Consider the following 20,679-nt stretch of genomic DNA (forward strand, 5'->3'; position numbering starts at 1 on the left):
GTGGCGGGGGGGTGGGGGTGGTGGGGGGCATGGGTGGGGGCCTGGTGGAGGCTTCCCCTGGTGGCGGGGGGTGGGTGGGGGTGGTGGGAGACATGGGTGGGGGCCTGGTGGAGGGTGCCCCTGGTGGCGGGGGGGTGGGGGTGGTGGGAGGCATGGGTGGGGGCCTGGTGGAGGGTGCCCCTGCACTGCTGGGGGTTGGGGGTGGTGGGAGGCATGGGTTGGGGCCTGGTGGAGGCTGCCCCTGCACTGCTGGGGGTTGGGGGTGGTGGGAGGCATGGGTGGGGGCCTGGTGGAGGCTGCCCCTGGTGGCGGGGGGGTGGGGGTGGTGGGAGACATGGGTGGGGGCCTTCTGGCAGGTGCCCCTGACTGCTGGGGGGGTGGGGGTGGTGGTAGACATGGGTGGGGGCCTGCTGGAAGGTGCCCCTGACTGCTGGGGGGGTGGGGGTGGTGGTAGACATGGGTGGGGGCCTGCTGGAAGGTGCCCCTGACTGCTGGGGGGGTGGGGGTGGTGGTAGACATGGGTGGGGGCCTTCTGGCAGGTGCCCCTGACTGCGGGGGGGGGTGGGGGTGGTGGGAGGCATGAGCAGGTGTGCAGGGTAGTCCCCTGTGGTGTGGGTTGCATGCAGGGGACGTGGAGGGTGTGAATGGAACACCTGTGAGGACCCACCCAGCAGAGCCGCGTGTGAAACTTCCCGCGCACCCTTGTAAATGACGTACCCTAGTTTTTCGCGTGTAGGATTTCACGCCCACCCCTGGAATTCCCATAGCCTAGCTTTTCGCGTGTGAAACTTCCCGCGCACCCCTGTAATTGACGTACCCTGGCTTTTCACGTGTGGAACTTCACACGCACCCCTGATATCGACGTGGCCAGGGCAATCGCGTGTGGGACTTCCCCGCACCCCGGGATACACGTACCCAGGGCAATCGCGCGAGTGACTTCTCGCGCAACCCGTTGTACACACACGCGCGAATTTTTGAACAGTGGGTGTCCGTGTTAATGGCGTACACCTTTGCACCTCATTTGTCCTTTGGGGTCACGGTATGGCCCATTGCTGTATGTGGGTGGTATTTGTTGGCGCAGGTTTTGGCGCACTTTCGTTTTTGGGCCTGTGCGCTGGTTTGATCGAGCGCTGTTTTGCCCTGTTCGAATCCATGAATACGTGTTGCCGGAGAGCGTGTGGGCGTTCCGCGCACTTGCCTCCTGTACTTCCCCGTGCCGCCCACATTCTTCCCCATTCCGAGTGTTGTGCCCCATTTTATTCCCCATTCCGAGTGTCCCGCCCTGTGTTCCGCCTACTTTAGAGCTGTGCGCTGCGCTCGGAGTGATAGCGCAGTGGCCGTGGCGCACGCCGTTGGTTGACCTGTGCGCCGGCGTGCGCCGCGCACTTTTTCAGCGCACGTCCGATGCTTTTCTTACGCACGGACTTCCATGAATCGACGTGCGCTGGTTTCCCTGCGCTTTTCGCTATTTTTCGGCGCAGCGCACGTATAGGCCCCTCTGCGCCGGAATTTTCGGCGCACATTTATTCCATGAATCGGCCTGTACATGTTTTAGAGGTAGACATATGTAGTCCACCTGATAGTGGACAACCAATCACAATCCTAGTCCCTATAAAAAAAACTATACTTAGATGTTCCCCTTAGCTAACCCCGAGGCTTGATAGGTTTTTCATTATTGCCACGTTTTTGGTATAAAACACTATGTTTTATGAAAAGATTGTTGAGAGACTGAGCGTACCTCGGTTGCTGTTCGTTGTAAACTCCCTGTTTTAGATAATTGTTAATGAAACAATACTTTGCCATCTTCCTGAGTTGGTTCGGTTGTTTTGACTCAGAATAATTTTGTATGATCACATCAATTACATATGCACATTCCTAAAGGGCCCTAAGCTAACGAGCCCCCTGCTTCCGTAGCTTTCAAACAGCCTCTAAGAATGATTGTATATCATTTTGATGAAGTTGTCCTTTCATGATCTGTTCCTCATGCTGCCATCTTCCCAAATTCCATGGCATCACATTTTGTTGATTCCAACTAGTTGGCAATGTTTCCCCCCACCAAACAGCACACACCCAGACATCCTTTGTTCTTGAATTGACCTCCTTGTTTGCTACTCACCCATATCTATTTAAATCACCCACCACTTCTTGCATTCCTCTTACTATCACCCTCCAATTTCGCTTACTTGATTCTGCAGCTCAAAAGGTCCACCACTTCCTGCATCCGGTTTACTTCCTGTTTTTGCAATGCTTCCCCTGCACTCTCCGCAACTTAGGTTTCCTCACAACACTATTTCCATCTTGGCACTGCAAACCCCGAACCATTCGAGGCCATCCTGCACATCGTGCCAGCATAATCCCTAGTCCTCTTCTGTGCATGGTGCACTGCCCTGATGCATGTTGATTTCTTCATCACTCTGCCCCAGTGGAGCACTGGCAACTTTTGGTCTGGGGCAAGTGCAATTTTCTGGCCAAAGCGCTCAAAGCCCCAACTTCTAGAAAAACTAAACTCTGCCGACATCATGCCCACCCACCACCCTGTGCATCGGTTTACTTCCTGTTGTTGCGTTGCTTCCCCTGCACTCTCCGCTACCTAAGTGTTCCCCACGACCATATTCCTATTTTGGCCTTGCAAACCCCCAAACCCTTTCAATGCCCATCCTGCCAGCATAATCCCTGGTCCTCTTCTATGCATGGAGCACTGTCCTGCTGCATGTTGATTTCTTCATAACTCTGCCCCAGAGGAGGACCGGCAATTTGTGGCCCCGGGGGCAAGTGCTATTTTCTGGCCGAAGCCCACAATGCCCCACCTTCCAGATCAACTAAACTGGGCGGACCTCTCCCTACCCAGACATTCTCAAGTGTATATAGTAGACATTATAAACATTACTTTCTTTTTATCCAACATAGCTTTCATCTATGTTTGTGGTTTCTTAGTGACCCAGATCCCAGTTAAACATTGCCACATACCAACCATAGTAAAACGATTTGACCAGTATAATAAAATGTGGTAAACTGGGAAAGGTGGGATTTGAACCCAGGTATTCTCATGTCCCAATTTGCAATTTGACAGCAGACTACATATCCTTCCACCCATGCCATCCAATCTTTAGTTGTAACCAATGTAAAGAGTTGGGGAAGCTAGAAAATGTGTTAGTAAAGCCGAGCAGTAGCTGAGCCGGATGGTCTGGCTTCACTGTAGGAACCAAACAGGTGCTGCCACAGCAACAAAAAAAACATACCTGGCTTCCTGCCTACAGACAACACAAAAACCATACCTGGCTATCTGTATACCCAGCCCCATACCCCAAAAACTTAAGACCTTACCTTGGCATCCTGCTTAGCCACCAGTGTATAAAGCCAAAACAATATCTTGGGTACTATATAGGTTATAGGATTGAGATCTGTTGGCAAATTCCCCTTTGTGAAATGGCTTAACAACCTACGGTATTAAAATATCTGAGTATGAGGAGTGATAATTTGTAGCACTTGTTTTTGGATATGATTCCAAAGAAATACCATGCAAATGCTATGGGCAATTTACATCTTGACCTCCTTGCCTTAAAGGTGAACCTGATAAGCCATACACATATTACGGGATCGTTCTCAGTGCTACGAGACTGTTCTAGATATGGTGGAAGATAGGGTCCATTTCGTACTACTTGATAGATGGTACAATCAGCTTAATTGAGGATGGATTCTTCCAGATTTTCCTGTGCATACCATTTTTATTTTTATTTTATTTGTCTGTTTCCTTTGCATAAATTGTGTCTCCAATTTGCTCTGAAAACAGAGTAAGGTGTAGACCAATTAATACATTGGGCCTCATTACGGGTCCGGCGGTAACTGTGCAAGTGCTACCGGCGGCTTGCTGCTGGACCCGTAAATATTTATTAGCACCTGACTTCCCGGTGCTCTACGGGAATGGAGACACGGAAGCACTGGCATCGTTGTTAATGGTGCCAGTGCTTCTATGACGGGTCTGCCTACCGTTGTGGCTGTGCCTGGCAGGGTCAGACCTGTCGGGCACGGTGGCTCTGGCAGGCAGACTTGTAATACGCCGGTCCAGAAACAACATTGCCGGTAAGCTTACCTTGTTTCCATACCGGCAGGGTCAGAATGAGCCCCATCATGTCGAATGATAGATTCTGTGTCTGTTTATATAGCATTAAATTGAAAGTGAAGGATATAATTAGTATGTCTGTTGCTGCTTTTGAGTGTAATATTCCTTTTGCGCTTTCCAATAAGGGGATGTATGTGACATCGCTCATATTCTACTTTTCGATTTTTAAAACAAATATTTGTGTATTTTGTATTTATGGCCAGATGTTATGGGTTTGCCCGAAACTAATTTCTAATAACTACTTGGCCCAGTCATGGATGCAACATCATTATTAATTAAGCAAACTTGCTAACAACGCAGTTGGGGCAACATTATCAGCTATGCAGAATTGTTTTATAATATCAATTAACTTTACTCTTTGGAAGTTGCTGTTTCTCTTTTGCAATTTATAGAATGAAAGTAAGCCGCATTCTGAAGATTTCCTTACATTTATGACATAATTAATAAAAAAAGCCCTTGATGTTGATGATGATTCCGCTTTCTATGAAGACTCTGCAGGATTCCAGAGACATATTGCCTAAAGCAGTTACTCCATTGGCGTTTTTCATGATTTCATTTGCTATGATAGTTTCACTAGCTTGTCAAGTACTTCATCGTCTTTCCTGTCTTGTACTACCAACAACCCAGCCAGTCCCATGGGTAAGATAGATATCTCCTTTCCTGCTGATCATATGTCCTGCTAGATGGCTGCTGGAGCGTGGCACAGTTCTGCACCAGTGCTTGGTTCCAGTTCCCCTCTACATATCGGGTGCTCTCCTCTATAGCACAGCTAATTCACTGCTTTAGGTTTACTTGATCGAAAATATTTGACCTTTTCCAATTTGACCTAATTTATTTTGGTTGTTTCTTTGGGCGAAATGGGGTGACTCACCCACAAACCCCACCCACTTCCACCCACCTTCACCTATCCCCGTACCCCTCCCCATGTATTTATTTAATTTAACATGACCGAAAAAAACGATAAAAAAATTGTGGTCACATTGAAAATATCAAATGTTTTTTTTGATGAAGTATGCTCATACCGATTCACCTGCTGTTTAATTCGATGCAGGGCCTTGATACCCGCCACCTTGGTGGTGCTCTTGTATTGACCTTCCATTTGTGGTTGGTTGGTTTCAAACTTTTAATTCTTCATAGAGCAAACACTAGTTTTTCTACCTCATCTCCAGATCGTAAAGAGTGGCTTTGAATGCTCTGATATCCTTTATCCCAGCAACATCTGCTCAAAGAAACATAGCATGAATGATAAGACCCTCAATATGGGATAGCATACAAAAACTCTCATCACTCATTGTTATTACTGAGTCTAACTCAACTGTGATTGAACACCAGTAGCGCTTACATCAAGGCATTCTGTACTGTGTTCATCAACACAACAACCACCATCTTCTCTAGGACGAGCAATGATAGTACTTCCCAAGGTCAGGGACCGTCCCCTGCTAACAATACAGCAATTTACAACAATAGGAAAATAATGATTGGTTGTAACCCGCAGAATCTGCAACGTTATTGTGACGTGCTTCACTGAAACACCTGAGATAATTGTGCATCTTTTAAAACTCGATATTTACATATTTTTCTCATGTTTTGCAGTCAGAAATCATCACAATAGCTCTAAACATATAGTTGTTGTTTACTGTTGCGTGACAAAGATTGTGCATTTATTATCAATTCATCTAATGGAAAATATAATGTTGTTTGATAGCACAAAGCCCCCAAGCCTTTTATATTTATTCTTATCAGAAACTGGCAGAGTTCGAGGATAAGTTTGAACCAAATTGTCAAGTTCATCCCCCTAACTCTAATTTGCCTCTTTTCATGATCAAGCCTACACTTACCCCCAGGAGATCCTGGGACCAGCATAAATCCCCCCTTGGGCTGCAGACTCTTTAAAGTAGCATGCCAAGTTTCAGCCTTCTCTGGCCACCTCTGTGAACCAACTGGGGCCCCATCATAAAATGTGGAATGAGCTCCTCCACCATATTATTTGTCTCTCTAATTCTCGTTGTTTCGGTCTCACCTTCTAGCAGGGTCAGACTGGGACAAGAAATAGGCCCGGACACCCAAAAAAAAGTGGCCCACCGCTCGCCTCAAAAAAGTGTCCCACCCCTCGCCTCACGACCATTGACCTCTGATGACATCAACGGAAGTGATGTCATTTGACCCCACCCCAAAGTGACATCCCGGGAAGCGATGAAACACGACCTTCCACCCCATGACAAAACAGGAAGTGGCATCAAATAGCATTGTTTCTAAAGACACTACGAAAAATAAGTTTTATTTTTTCAAAACTGGCCCAGCAATGGGCAGAAACTGGCCACCACTCCGCAGAGACGATTTCGGCCCGGCCATGGGCCGAAAGGCCGTGGGGCCAATCCAACCCTGCCTTCTAGGGATAAGGCTCCTTTCACCCATTTTAAAGTTCTGAAAATCCAGTAGAAAGCTACCAGGTGCACGGCCTTCATCACCAATATCTGCTGCCACTAGGAAGTACTTGGGCAGAAGTCCAAGTGCTTTCTCTTTCCCCTCACAAGATGAAACACTTGCTGCCTATCAGATAGAATGCATATTCTCAAGTGCAATTAGATGCGCAATGCACCATGGAAAAGCAAAATGCATGGCATGATACTGGACCCTGCCATACATGCTCTCAATGAAATCAGGTTTTCAGAAACCTGAAGGTCTTCCTTTGCTGGTTTTCCTCCAGCACATTACTGGGCCTCATTACGACCCTGGTGCTAATGGTTTAATGGCGCCGTAAAGAGCGTCGGCGCTGTTAAACCATTAGCGCCTGATTACAAGGTCCCTTAGCGGGTTGGAGGCTTTAATGCCTGCTTTTTGCAGGCGTTAAAATCCAACCCGCTAAGGGACCATGGAGCTAATTACGGCAACCGTAATTTACGGTGCCGTAATTAGCGCCTTCCCCATCCCCATTGTGCCCTATGGGGCAAAATGGGAATGGGGAAGGGCAAATGGTGAATGGGGAATTACCGCCCCCGCCAACCTTGTGATGGGGGCGGTAATTCCGCCATCCACCATGCCGGTCTCTAATAGCACCATGGTCCAGCGCCTGGGTCGTAATGAGGCCCACTGTCTTCTATTCAGTGGTAGGGTGGCCCAGTCACCATGTTCCTTTCCAACTACAACTACATTTCCAGTAAGTAAATGCCTGATCCGTGGTTTGCATTATTTCCACAAATTGTTTCAAGTGCATCATGAGTGCCCCACCATCTCTAGCATGTGGGTTCATCTACCACTCTCCTAAAAAGCACTCATTCTTCTTGTCAGATCCCTCTGACTTCCTCCATACGGTTGTGTCAATCTCTATTTGATTTTAACTTTTGGGCTGATGACAGCGGAATAGCATTGAACTTTTTACAGAGTGCAATAGCATATTTTCATCTGGGCAATGTCTCCACACACATCACTGGTCCCAGCATTGATCTGAAATTTTGATCCAACAGGAACATCTTGATGAATTATTGCTGGTTCTCCTTTTGGACTGGCCACCATTACTTAATCCATTTCTGCTTGTCTGGAGAACTCCGTACTCTATCCTCTTCCCATTCAAATTGCCTGGCTGATACCTGCCATACCTCATATTCGTCAATCCTGATGAATTCCTATGAGCATTCCCCACACCTCAATGCCACCATATTGAACGCCTGCCACTATTTTGGACAAACTTGAAGCGTGGGGAGTCTTACACTCTGAGGTTGTTCATCTATAATGTTGTTGCCTCCAAATATTGAAAATACAGCTAAACTCCAGTAAACAGGCAAACTCGTTGAGATCAACATGGCTGAAATAGATGCACTTTGGGAGAAATTAATGAATATTGACCACAAACCATGCCTTTTAAAAAGAAAAGAGAAGAAAATCTCCTTATGTAACCACTTAGATGCTACACACAATGGGCCTCATTACGATTGTGGCAGTCTGGAAACAAGGGGGCCGGTAAGCTTACCAGCACCCTTGTTTCTGGGCTGCCACACTAGAAGACTGCCTCCCGGGGGGCCGTTGTGCCCGGTGGTCTGACACTGCGGCTGCAACGGCCCTGATAGGCAGCATTGTCATGGAAGTACCGGCACCGTTAGCAACGGTGCCGATACTTCTGAGTCCCCATTCCCGTGGAGTCCCACGGGAATGGGGAATTACCGAATCCCCTGCCCGACTTCCCGATCCACTGGGACTTGTAAGTCAGACAGTGGATTCAGTGTTTTTTAGGCAACCCGCCGGTAGTACCGACAGGTAACTGCCGAACTCATAATGAGGGCTAAAATTCCTCAAAATTATAATTTACTGACACCTTCTCAGCTGCTCTGTTGTAACCTGATGCTTTTCTTGAATTCTTCCTCTACATCTTCTTACACAGTCACCATCACTAATCTCATGAGGGCCTTGGAATGTTCCCGAAAGGAAACTGATATCTGCAACCCAAAGGTTGCCACATTGTGATTCATACAGTTATTGCATCCATCCTGATACTGCTCAGAAATACAGCGCTCCATTGTGGAGTAATGTCTGAAAAGTTTAAACACACCTTTGGGAAATTCATAATCAGAATTACTAACCAATTTGTGAAAAGCCACACTCTGCCAAAGATCTGGGATCGGTCTGTTCATTTATTGGCCATGGCCTCTCCATGGTCCCTGTGCCCCCTCAATACTCGTCACTATGATATCCTGCTGCATTACTTTACATTGAATTGCAGCATCAAAGGATCTTCCATGTGATACAAGGCTGAGAAATAGGCACTGTCATGGGATGGAGGGAGCCCAATTCCTGATGCCCCAGTATGTGCCGCAATGTCTGCCATTGGACACCGTCCTAGGCACTGCTTACCTTCATCAGCAGCAGTGGGAATGATGTTGCAGCATTGAGATGTTGGAGGAAAACAGGAAGCCCCAGTGCTGTAACGGAATACCGGGAAACCGGGTCAGGACAGTCAGCAAAAAACACCAGTAGCCTGCAGCTCATGGAGCGTAGAGATGTGGAGGCAGAGACAGCGCCAGAAGAAACTTCATCATGTAGCACAGTGAGAGCATGGCTCCAGCAGACAGGGTTTGCTGGGGCCGGCTCTCAGCAAGCCACCACTAAGCCACCAGAGACTTCAGTCAATCAAAGACCTTCACGAAGACCACAGTAACATCCCCAACAGCCCATCGGCGAGATAGAATAAAAACTAGGAATGCAAGAAGGCATGGGAATGGCAGTTCCCTGGAGATCACTATATGACCAATGCTGGAAAGGTAGCAGGACTACATGAAGGGGCAGGGCTTACACGCACCTCTAAGCCCTGGACACACCCCTTCAGCCAGGCAAGGTCAGTGGCCAATCCTGGGAGTGGGTGGGGTATTTACATAAGTGTATGTGTGTGATTTTTTCAGTGTGGGTTAGTTGGGTGAGGACAAGAGGTGGAGGAGGACATCCGGGAGACTAGAGGCAGAGAGCATGGCAGGAGTGTGGAAGCTATTGGAGAGAGGGGCCTGTGCAGTGTTTGTGCATGGAAGTAAGGAGTGAGTGGAGTAAATTTAGAGTAGCAGAATCGGTGGTAGTGAGAGTTGAGGGGGAGCGGCATTAGTAAGAAGTGGTAGAGGGGAGTAGTAGTAACATCTGATGGTGGTTGTAAAGAGGTGCTATTGGTGGGAGTAGCATTGGAGTATGAGCAGGGAGGAATAGTAGGGGAAAGGAGGTAGCGTAGGAGGAAACAGTGGGAGGAGCATAACAACAGAGTTTGTAGGAGGTAGTTATGTTAAGTTGATTTATACTGTGCACCGCTACCACCCAGGGGCAGTCTCCAGGTAGTGAGTGAAGGAGTTGAGTAGAAGGAGGAGAAGTAACACCAAAGAGTGAAGGTGGGAAGGCAGAGTGTGAGATGTGAGGGATAACAGAGTGGTGGCTGGAGAAAAGCATGGTCTCCAGTGTAGAAGAGGTCCAGGGGAGATTGTGCATGTGAGAAAGGGAGTGACTCCAAGTGTAAGGAGGCACATCCCCAACTCCCTGAGAGCACTAAGTTTGCTAGGCTAGGAAAAGCTAGAAGGCCCCTAAGGAGTCAGGAAGCCATTGTATTAGGGGGAACATCATTAGTCCATGAAGAAAAGACAGATAGGGGTCATCAGGCAATACATACTAACACCCCATTACGGACAACAGGGTTAAGAAGTAGAGAAAGGCCTGGGAAGTTGAGTCACAGCCCTATTGCCAAAACCCCAAACCCCAGAAGACCCCAGAAACACCCAGATCCATTAACCAGTTTGTCTGAGAAGTTCAATAAAGACCTTTATCTTATATTCAGAGTCAGTGTGGTTAGCCATACCTTCACACATGGCAAGGGGTGGACTGGGAAGCAAAAGAGGCCCTGGAAATAATGACTGTGAACCAAAAGTGGCCCTGGAAATAATTGTCAACATGGCCCCACATTACACATTTTCAGCTAGGCCAATGCTTTTCCAATGGGAAATCCTATGGGAAATCCAGAAAAGAGTTAAACCCATGAGCTACTGCCAGCATAAAGACCCTATTTGTAAATAATATTTTACAGTTTCAGACTATTTCCTCATACTAACACTCTGAACTTGTCATACAGTGGCATGAGTGCTTCAGAAAAGATTGAACATTTTACAAATACAGGTAATTAACACTGGCGTGCCAACATACATTGTTAGACTTTCATTCCAAGTATGATATTGATCTAGAGTAATTCAATAAATGGTAGCTAAGAGATGGCTTGGGACCTGGCCTTGTTTATCCAATCCCTTCCAGATACACAATGTGTACAATACCACTAGTCCCACTACTCCTCAAAGGAATGTTGCCATAGTTTTTGAAGAGAATGTAACAATAACAAAGATTCTGCACGTACATGTTCCTAAAAACTGTGATGGCAGTCAAGTTTTCTTGCCTCCTCACATTTTCAGTCCCAATTCTGCTGAAATTACCCCCATGACCCGGACTCCACCCCTGGATGTTATACTATATTCCTCCGTATGTCTTTAGATTTATTAGGCCAAGCTTTAATTTTCCTAAATCCAATTTTGGTTGCAGGCAATTTCATTCTTTGGGCCAAGGATCCCCATATCCATCTTCCTTGAGGGTATGGAGTTCTTTGAGCGTTCCCTCAAAAAGTGTAGCCCCACTCATATAAAACAGCATCTGCTTAGTAGATTTTTTACCTCTAGTAATATCTTTGAGGAAGTCAACCCATACCAATCATTTATCTTCAATACATGGATTCCTCCATATTCATTGTTCCAATCTGACTTTCTTTTAACCAAAAATGAATAACACCTTGCCTAACCAAATTCAAGGACAACCTGTTCACTTTCACACCTAGGATGGTCCATGGACCATTCCCGGATATATTAATAATTTGCAGAATGGATTTTAGGTGATTCAAAGTAACTCATACCCTATATCCCTATTCATACAAAGGGCATTTTGGAAAGAGTACGATTACTATTTAGTGTATTTATTGAGTGTGGCCCTAGCTTCGTGAAGCAATGGAGCACTTTGTAATCGTAGGGAGAAGAACATGGTGGTAAGAACATAGAAACAAAGGAGTGGGGCGCTAACAACTAGGGAGGGGGAAGGTGGGCACGCTGTCAGCAAATGATCTACAAGAAACCAGGGAAGGAAACATTGGGGGTTAGATCACAAGGTCTCAGGTAGGGTGGGAAGGGTGTGGACCTAGGTGATATGGAGGAGCCATTTCTTCAAGGTGAGGATCTTGAGCTCCTTTCTGAACCGTAGAAGTAAGGCTGCATGTCTGGTGTTAATGGGGGTCCAGATTCTTGGTGTGTATAGAGTGGGGCCTATCTTCTTGTTCTTTCCTTCCTGCAGCGGTGGAATTCAAGTGATTACATGTTCTTACTTTTGGTGAAGTGCAGGTTGCCAAAGATGATGAGTTTCTCAGGGAGGTATTTTGGGGACTTCAGCGTGATAGCTTTGTACATGATGCAGGAGGATTTGAAGATAATACAGACTTGCAGTGGGAACTAGAGCAGTTCTATGAGGGTCATGGTGGTGTATTTGAATGTGTGGAGTGCTTTGATGACTAGTGCTCCACCATGCAGAACACATCTCTGGGGTTCCACGGAAATGGCCAGAAGGCCTTCCAAAAAGACATTTGCACCATCCAGGTGGGAAGAGACACCGGTTTGGACAGCAGATCTGAGTTTGTTTTCTGGGATGAAGGGCTTGATTTTCAGTAGGAGATGAAGATGATACCAAACCGTTTTTGTCTTCCTTGCTATTCGCTGTTTAAAGGAGAGGGGTATGTCGATGTCAAATCCAAGAGACTGTCACAGTTGGCCAAAAGGAGTGTGAATCCCTTGAGGTACAAAGCAGAGAGTCAGGTCTGGATATCAGGGTGTTCGGTTTTGTTGACCAGCGTTAGGGATTCAGTCTCTGAGGACTTTAGATTCCGTTAAGCACTGGAAATCCCTGGCTGGATCAATGTGAGGCAGGACCTTGAGCCTGTGGTTGCCTTCGATTGAGGATTTTTTGAGGTAGAGCTGCATGTGATCAGAATATCAGTGGATGTGAATGTTGTGTGGAGCAAGTTCCATGCAATGATTGAAGATCACAGGGGAGAGGTTGGTTCATTGCAGATCTCTCTCAGGTGATGGGTAGAGTTGGCGATCTGGAGGAATCTATTTGTATAAACTGGTGGTGATTAGCTTGAATAAGCTGGTTGGTGTCTGGGGCCTACTGGTCGAATGCAACTGTGAGGTCAAGGAGATCAGGCAAGGATAGCCACCTCCAGGGATTTTAAAGGCATTGGTGATCACTTTCATGGTAGAAATTTCTGTGCTGCCTTTGGCTCTGAAGCCAGATTGGTAGGATTGAAGGAGGTTATTGTCTTTGATGTGTTGGAGGAGTTGCATTGCTACTGCTTTCTCAAAGATTTTCCTTAAGAGGGGAAGATGGGTGATGGAGCTGTAGTTTATGAGATTGTCTGAGTCCAGTACTGGTTTCTAAAGAAGCAGGAAGATTTTTCCCAGAATTGAGGGTTGAGGGCATGATACCTTGAGTTAGGGAGCTTTTGGATGATTGTCAGCTAACAGAGGAGGGTTTCAGTCAGAAGGGTCTTGGGTACAGAGGCAGGGAGGATGTTGTTTGTGTACGATGTGATCTTTAGTGATGTGAGGGTGAGAGTGAGGTCTGTCTTCCATAGTAGTTGTCCAGGTAGTTGTGGGTTTCCATATATTAAATTCATTTTTTCTATCATGTCTTGATTTTTGTATTGTAGTGGCATGTCACAGGTAGGCATCAAATTTGTTTCAAAGTTTCAAATTGTTAACAGGGATCTTTGTGAAACAGAAACAGACATGTTCCTTCCTGTGCAGCGTCTCAAAGGAAATCTTTTTCCACCAATTTAAGGACTACCAAAATCTTTTCATATATCATGAAAAATAATTTTAAAAAAACCTGTTTATGGGCTTCTGCCATTGGTTAGTTACACTTACTGGTGTTGTGCTCGGTTTTGCCAGAGGGAGAATATGTTGTTTACTGATACTGGACTTTTATTTTATTTTGATGGTTGCACGTACATGTATTGCACTTTTCATCATAGTTCTGGTTCAGACTGATTTTCCATGCCTTATGAAGCTAAAATATAAGATATGAAAATGATACAATCTTGCAAACAATTCCTTAGGAGTGAGTGGTGGCTCTACAGGCATAGGCAAAATATGTATTGGGAGAAACAAATTAACGCCATAGTTGTGCAACTTGCATAACGTGATAAGGAGCCAACAGGCTTTGTCCTAATTGGTATAGCATACAGATGTGAGATGTGTGCACTAGGACACATACTGGACGAACTGTATTTGAAAACTTGTTGCTGCTTATTTTTTATGAAATTGAAAATAAAAAATATGATTTTGCCTCAAATGCAGCCCCACTTTAAAATTATAAAAGAGGGGCCAGTTTGCCCCATGTATTTACACAATTCAATCAAATAGGGTCATCTGTAAATGAATACCAAAACCTGTCTCCTACACCCCTACTCACTCAAGCAGGAAAAATGGTGCTAAATAGATTTGTTTTGCTCTGGTTAGTAGAAATATCCACCCTCTGTCAATTGAGTCCCATGTATTAAATTCAAATTTCTTTTGTCTTATAATCACTACGGGCCACATTATAATAATACTTAATTTATTGTGATTTAGTTCAGTCTAGAACTTTACACAAAATTAGATCAGATATCAAATACAAAACAATTCTTACATAAAGCAAGTCGCACATAAAACATTAAAAACAGTTCACACTTAAAACAATTTTCCCATAGAACAATTCATGCAGTAGCACCCCAGCTTCCTTCAAATGCATCATTATTTGAGATAAATATTGATCTAATCATCACATTAAAAAACAAAATGTAAGCAGAATTAGAAAGATTCATAAGGATCCATACACTCATAAAATAAAATCCATACGGTCCTCCTATCTCTGGCTCTGTAGGATCTAGTGGTCCAATAAAGTGCCAACTGATCAAACACCTTCTATTCTTAGAGTTGGGGCATAATACCCCAGCTAACAGGACTTCTTTCTTAATTCTATCGCCCTTACCATACAACAATTACAGCCCATAGGAACCTAATGGTTTGATACCTAAATATTGCTGCCACTTCAAAACCAATTCCCCAAAGAGCGTCCGGCCTGTGATTACAATTTTGCAACTAATCTCCATGGTACACTTGCCCATATGACCGAGAGTCCTAGGGACTAGACCCCCTCATTCAGTCAACAGAAATGTAACATGCATCCATACACGAAATAAAGAAATGTGTGCAGAAGTTTTGTCTACATTTAAGCAGGGCCACATTATGAGTTTGGCACTATTAGGTGTGCCAGTTCTGCCAAACTGGCAATTCTCTGCATTCTTTAGAGTTGTAGTTATTCCTGATTTTGGAAAAACAGAGGGCTGCATCGGGGTAAGGCAGAGGTCATTATGGCAGCCCTGCAGCTATCGACTCACTTGCAACACGGCATATTTTTCTTATGTGGGTGACAAAACCCATATTTGTGTAGATCGGTAAAAGGAGCAGTATTCTGAAATTCCTTCACCTTGTCATTACTACTTTTCTTCTAATGAGTCCTTTTGTTAAATACATTTTGTTGTGCCTTGTATGCAAATAAAATTGTGTTTAAAGAAAAAGTCAGGCATGCTTTTATCATGTAAAACTAGCCAGTTTTGGCCAGTGATGTTTCGGAGATAACTTGATGAGCCAGACATTGTTGAAGGAAAAGCATACATTTCACTTGATACAAAAGGAGGCCGATTCATGGAACAATTGTGTGTTGAATTCGGTGGTGCAATCGTGAAAAATCCAGCGCACGCGTGCGATTCGCACGCAACCGATTCATGGAAATCTGTGCGTGTGTTTTCCCAGGGAGCTGCGCCGAAAATGCGTGTGGTGAACACGGGCGCACACGTCACTGCGACATCCCGAACGCTGTGCGTGATGCGCACAGCGAAAGCGCACAATGTGTAGCGCACACACCAAAAAGGGGGCGGAACACGCGGAATGGGGAACAATGTGTGAAAATGAGGGCATAACTGGGGTAGTACTGCTGGGAAATACACGTAACGCCAACACGCTCGCAAACAACACGTATTCATGGAATCGAATAGGGGAAACCCGTGCACACCAAAAGACACGCATTGGCATAAACACGTCCGCGATTCGAAGGCAGGCGGAAGCATCCCTGCGCAGTATAAAAGTGCGCGCAAACAACAAACACGTCTATACAGCTACGATGAATGTCCCATTTCTCGCAGCAGTGATCGTGGGACACCGCAGGAGGAGGAGAATAGCCAGGCCCTGCATTTATTTGCCCAGGACCAGCCTTTTTGGGATGCCTGATGACCAGGTCTATGGAAGGTATAGGTTTCCACCTCATATCACCCTAGACCTGGTCACTGACTGGGAGGATGATCTCACATCACCCACCTCGTGCTCCCAATCACTGAGCCCCTTGGAAAAGGTGCTCAGTGTCCTGCATTTTTTTGGCCAATGGGTAATTTCAGCGGACAACTTCCATAGTTGGGGGTGTCTCACAGTCCACGCAGTCACGCTGCCTACACCCGGTGTTGGCAATCATGACTGCACGCCCCTCAGTCCGCAGGCACATATACATGCCCAGAACACCCGCAGAAAGGCAGGCTGTGGTCCAGGACTTTTACAGGGTGGCACACTTCCCCAAAGTGCTGGGTGCCATAGAATATACCCATGTGGCCCTACGTCCACCTAGGGCCACTGAGAACATCTACCGCAACCACAAGCACTGGCATTCCATCAATGTACAGGTTGTATGCAATGCCCATGGAATAATCACCTCTGTCTATGCAAACTATCCTGGGTCTACCCATGACAGTTTCATATGCATAATGTCCGCCCTGAGCCGGGACCTGGAAGCTGGGAATCATGGCGACACATGGCTCATTGGTGAGTACAAATATCTGTGCACATGCATGCATGTCACACACAGACAAATACACAAACCCAACTAATGACAACCATCCTCACCTCCCCAGGGGACAGTGCCTACCCTCTAAGCAACCAGATGATGACTCCAATACGGAACCCCACCACACCACCCCAGGTAAGATACAACGCAGCCCATATTGCAACCAGGGGCTTTGTGGAGCGCACATTAGGAGTGCTCAAGACACACTTCCATTCCCTTGACCCCTCTGGCAGGCAGCTACTATATGCAGCATGTGTCCTGCACAATGTTGCATCGCGGCAGTGCGTACCGGTGGACATGGTGGTGCCCCACATTCCCAAACACAGGCACAGGTGCTGCTCATGGGAGGGGAAAGGGCACGTGGCGAGGCAGCCCGGACCCAGCTTGTGGCCACATTTGTTACTTAAACACCCACCCCTGAGGAGTGCACACAGGCCTGGCACATACCAGGTGATAATCGATGATGACAAAGAGACAGTCAACTGTCACAACCTTACCACCCTGAGAATGTTTCCACGGATGTGCTACATTGTGTGCATCCCTAGCTATGTAAACATAAGCAATCTTGTGTGACCAAAAGGAACACATGCAAGGTGCATATCACACCACCCCCATGCAAAACAGGCCATGAAAATCACTGGTATGTCACCCAAACCCTCCCAACCCCCATCACCCTCTTCGGCCACACCATGACATGGCATGCGACAGCAAAAGAGCAAACCAAAAGCACAACACATGACAAATTAGATACGAAGTGCCACGTGATAAATGGAAAGAAGCCTGAGACAATCACACCTGACATGGAATCAGATGAAATGACTAACCAACAACCTCCCACACATACAAAGTTATACACAAATGCATGCCACCAGCGGTACCATCAACGAAGGACAGAATACTTGTTGGCATTCACATTGACCAATCCAAATCCGCAAATCCCTAAACCGTGTGCTGTGTGTGTCCTGCAACACACCGCTCAGCACACAGCACAGTGAGCAGCCATTGTGTTGGGCATACACCTTGGGCATCATATAAAAAGGACAAGCAACAAAAATAACCCGGTGATGCATGTGCACAATCCCAAAATGGTAAGTGATCATGGGCTGCAGGGACCCAGCATGGCAGAGAAGGCAATCTGTGTACATGTGTGGGCATGTAAGGGTGGTTGTATGTGTGGTGGTGCATTGTGCAAGTGTGTGTGATGGTAGGGACATGCACTCAATACATGCATGTGAAATGAAGTGACCTTCAGTGTCCTGTACACATCACATGTGAACATTGCCCATGTAGACACCCCAGTATGTCAAACCACACCAATCCCCTGATACCTGAAAAGTAAACCCAACACAGGAACAGCCATTCACCAGCAGAACACATCATGTGCATAGTACCCCAGATTGACAATGTCAGAGAGTGCCCAATCACTGTAGCCCAAGCGTGCTGCCAGACAAAAAAGCCCCTCCCTCATTTCCTCATCACGATGACCTTCAGAAGAACTGTGTCTGGGGTCTGTCGGCTTCTTCCTTCTAGTCTACCTGGCTTCAGGATCCCTCTTTTCATTGGATTTCTTGTTATTCCTTTCATGTAAAAAGGGACCAGCCCCTCAGAGTCCACCTTGACTGGTAAAAATACCAAATCGCAGAGAACTCCAAGGAGCCAAACCCCCAAACCAGGGAAAAATCCTCTAGCACCAATAAACCCTGGAAGAGTCTCCAGTAGATGATTTGAAGTCACAGAATATGGCCAAGCACATGTCCAAGCTGAAAGATAGAATAACTATCAATGTAGCACAGTTGAACAATGGTTCAACAGGATGGGTAGGAATTTGAGTACACAATAATGAATGAGGATGCCACAAATGAAGGATAGAGCTGGAACTTGAGTAGAAAATAACCAAGGAGGCTGCACATCTGGATGGTGGAGCTGAAACCCAATCAATCCTTGTTAGCATGAACAAAGAAAGTCAGAGACAGCACAAGTCTGGAAAGGCACAGTGAATGCGAGATAGCCGGAAACAGCTGACAGCAAGTTAAGAGCCACAACAGTTGAATAGCAATGGTAAAAGGCCAAAGTCAACATAAAGGTATGGATGTAATAGATGAAAGACAGGAGGAGCGAGAGAAAGATGCTGTGGAACAGAAGTGTACTGAGGCAAACCGAGGCAGTGTAAGAGTATGTGGAAATAACTGCCCGAGAGACGGGTGGACAGATCTGCAACAATGACAGTAGCAGGAAGAAAAGCAGGGACTAAAGGCACCAGAGTGTGAAAAACAAGTAAAAGAGCTGAAGTGCAGTAGGAAAACTGCACCGTCAGGCAGCACCGAAGTCCAAGAGGGAAGACAGATACAATGTGCCATCCAAATGGAATGGAGTGGAGTAGTAGTATAGGCGGACATCTCAGGTGAGGAATGGACCGTGAGTTGTGCTTCTTGGGTCACATTCCTAATGCTTCCTCCTTTGCCGCAATCCCCAAGGGCTGAACTCAACACATACCAACTTGACATTGTCACCACCCGGCCCCCTCACACCAACAGTCTCACTTTGACAGCTAAAGGGTGCAGGCTACCGTCTACAGCATGAAGTACATCAAGCAAGTATGCAGGCAAGGAATGAAAATACATCACAATCAACTTCAATAAATGGACAGTACGAAAATGTACTCACCAAAATTGATTGCATACATGCCATGGAGAACATCCATAATCCCCACTAGGGGTCTAAGGAGCACAGCAGCAGACAGGCCACAGATATGACGAAAGTCCAATGCCCTTGTGTAAACTGTTGTCACACCAAACCATCCTTGCAAGCACATGGAAAGGGGAAGCAGGAGTGGCATAAGTGTCTGGACTCCAAGCCACAAACACATACACGAGACAAGCTTGAATAGGCCCAGCTGGAACAGACAGTGGATGCTTTCAAAAGCCACAAAGCACCACACCGTCACATGAATCCACAATAGACAAACAACATTATTATAATAAAATACAAAAATGCCTACATATGACCCCAGGGGCGGGGGGGGCACCCAGGAGGGGGGAGGTACAGGGTGCACCTCAACACACACATGCGATGAGGTTGAGATAAAAAAAAAACTCCATGGGCTCAATGCCTGCACGGCCCGACATGTGTGGGAGATAATTCGTCGTCCTGCTTACCCTCCGGATGGAAATCAGATGGTTGAGGTGGCACAGTACCCTAACCATGCCTATGTGCAGCATGCCCCTCGACGGCAGCAAGTCTGCAGGACTGGTAAGCCCGGTCCTGTGTGGCGATGGCACATAGGTCAGCATGCAGCACCTCACGTGATACACGTGCTTCCTCTTGCAAGGTAGCACGTGTAACACAGAGATCTGTCATGATCTCTGCTTCCAAAAGATCAGGACTTGCCCGACTCCCTAGGAAGCAGACCCATAACCCCGGTTCCGAGTGCCAGCCAGTCCCAATTGGGACCTTTTGGACCCTGTCCTGGCGCCAGTGGCACCAGGCTCATAAAGATGCCCAGTCCCAGCGCTGGAAGCGCCGGGCTCATAATGCTTGGGTGGACTTACCTGCAGCAGACCATGCTGCTTACTTACCTGCCAGTTGAACCCCTGATCCTCTTCTGTTTGGGACTACTTTTCCTGTTGGGTGGGGCAGGAGCGACTCCCTAGGTTCAGAAAGCAGGAACTCTTTTCTTACCTAGGCGTGGCTGTGGAAGGAGACACCTAAGCACTACAGGAGGCTATTTAAACCACACCTGATGGATGAATCTTGCTTTGCATTATTCTGCATTCTCTGTAGCAGAACGCTCATCGTGTCTTCTGCTTCTGATCCTGGGCCTAAGGGAACAAAGGCTTACCATCCTGGAATCCAGTCTTCAGCAGCACCTGTAAAGACAAAGAAAGAACAGGTTAGCACTACGGTCTTCAGTGGCAGCGCATCTCTTACCTGGTCCATCGGCTGTCACCAACGCCTCGCGCTGCATTCCGGCATCTGAAAGACAAAAGCTTACCAGCTCTTCGCACGCTCCGGAGGCCTTCGGCGCTGCATCCCGCATCTGAAAGACAAAAGAAGGTGCGTTTAAAGACATTGGGCAACTTTAT

Source organism: Ambystoma mexicanum, chromosome 5q, assembly GCF_040938575.1.
Source record: "Ambystoma mexicanum isolate Mex_15411 chromosome 5q, UKY_AmexF1_1, whole genome shotgun sequence".
Lineage (NCBI taxonomy): Eukaryota > Metazoa > Chordata > Amphibia > Caudata > Ambystomatidae > Ambystoma > Ambystoma mexicanum.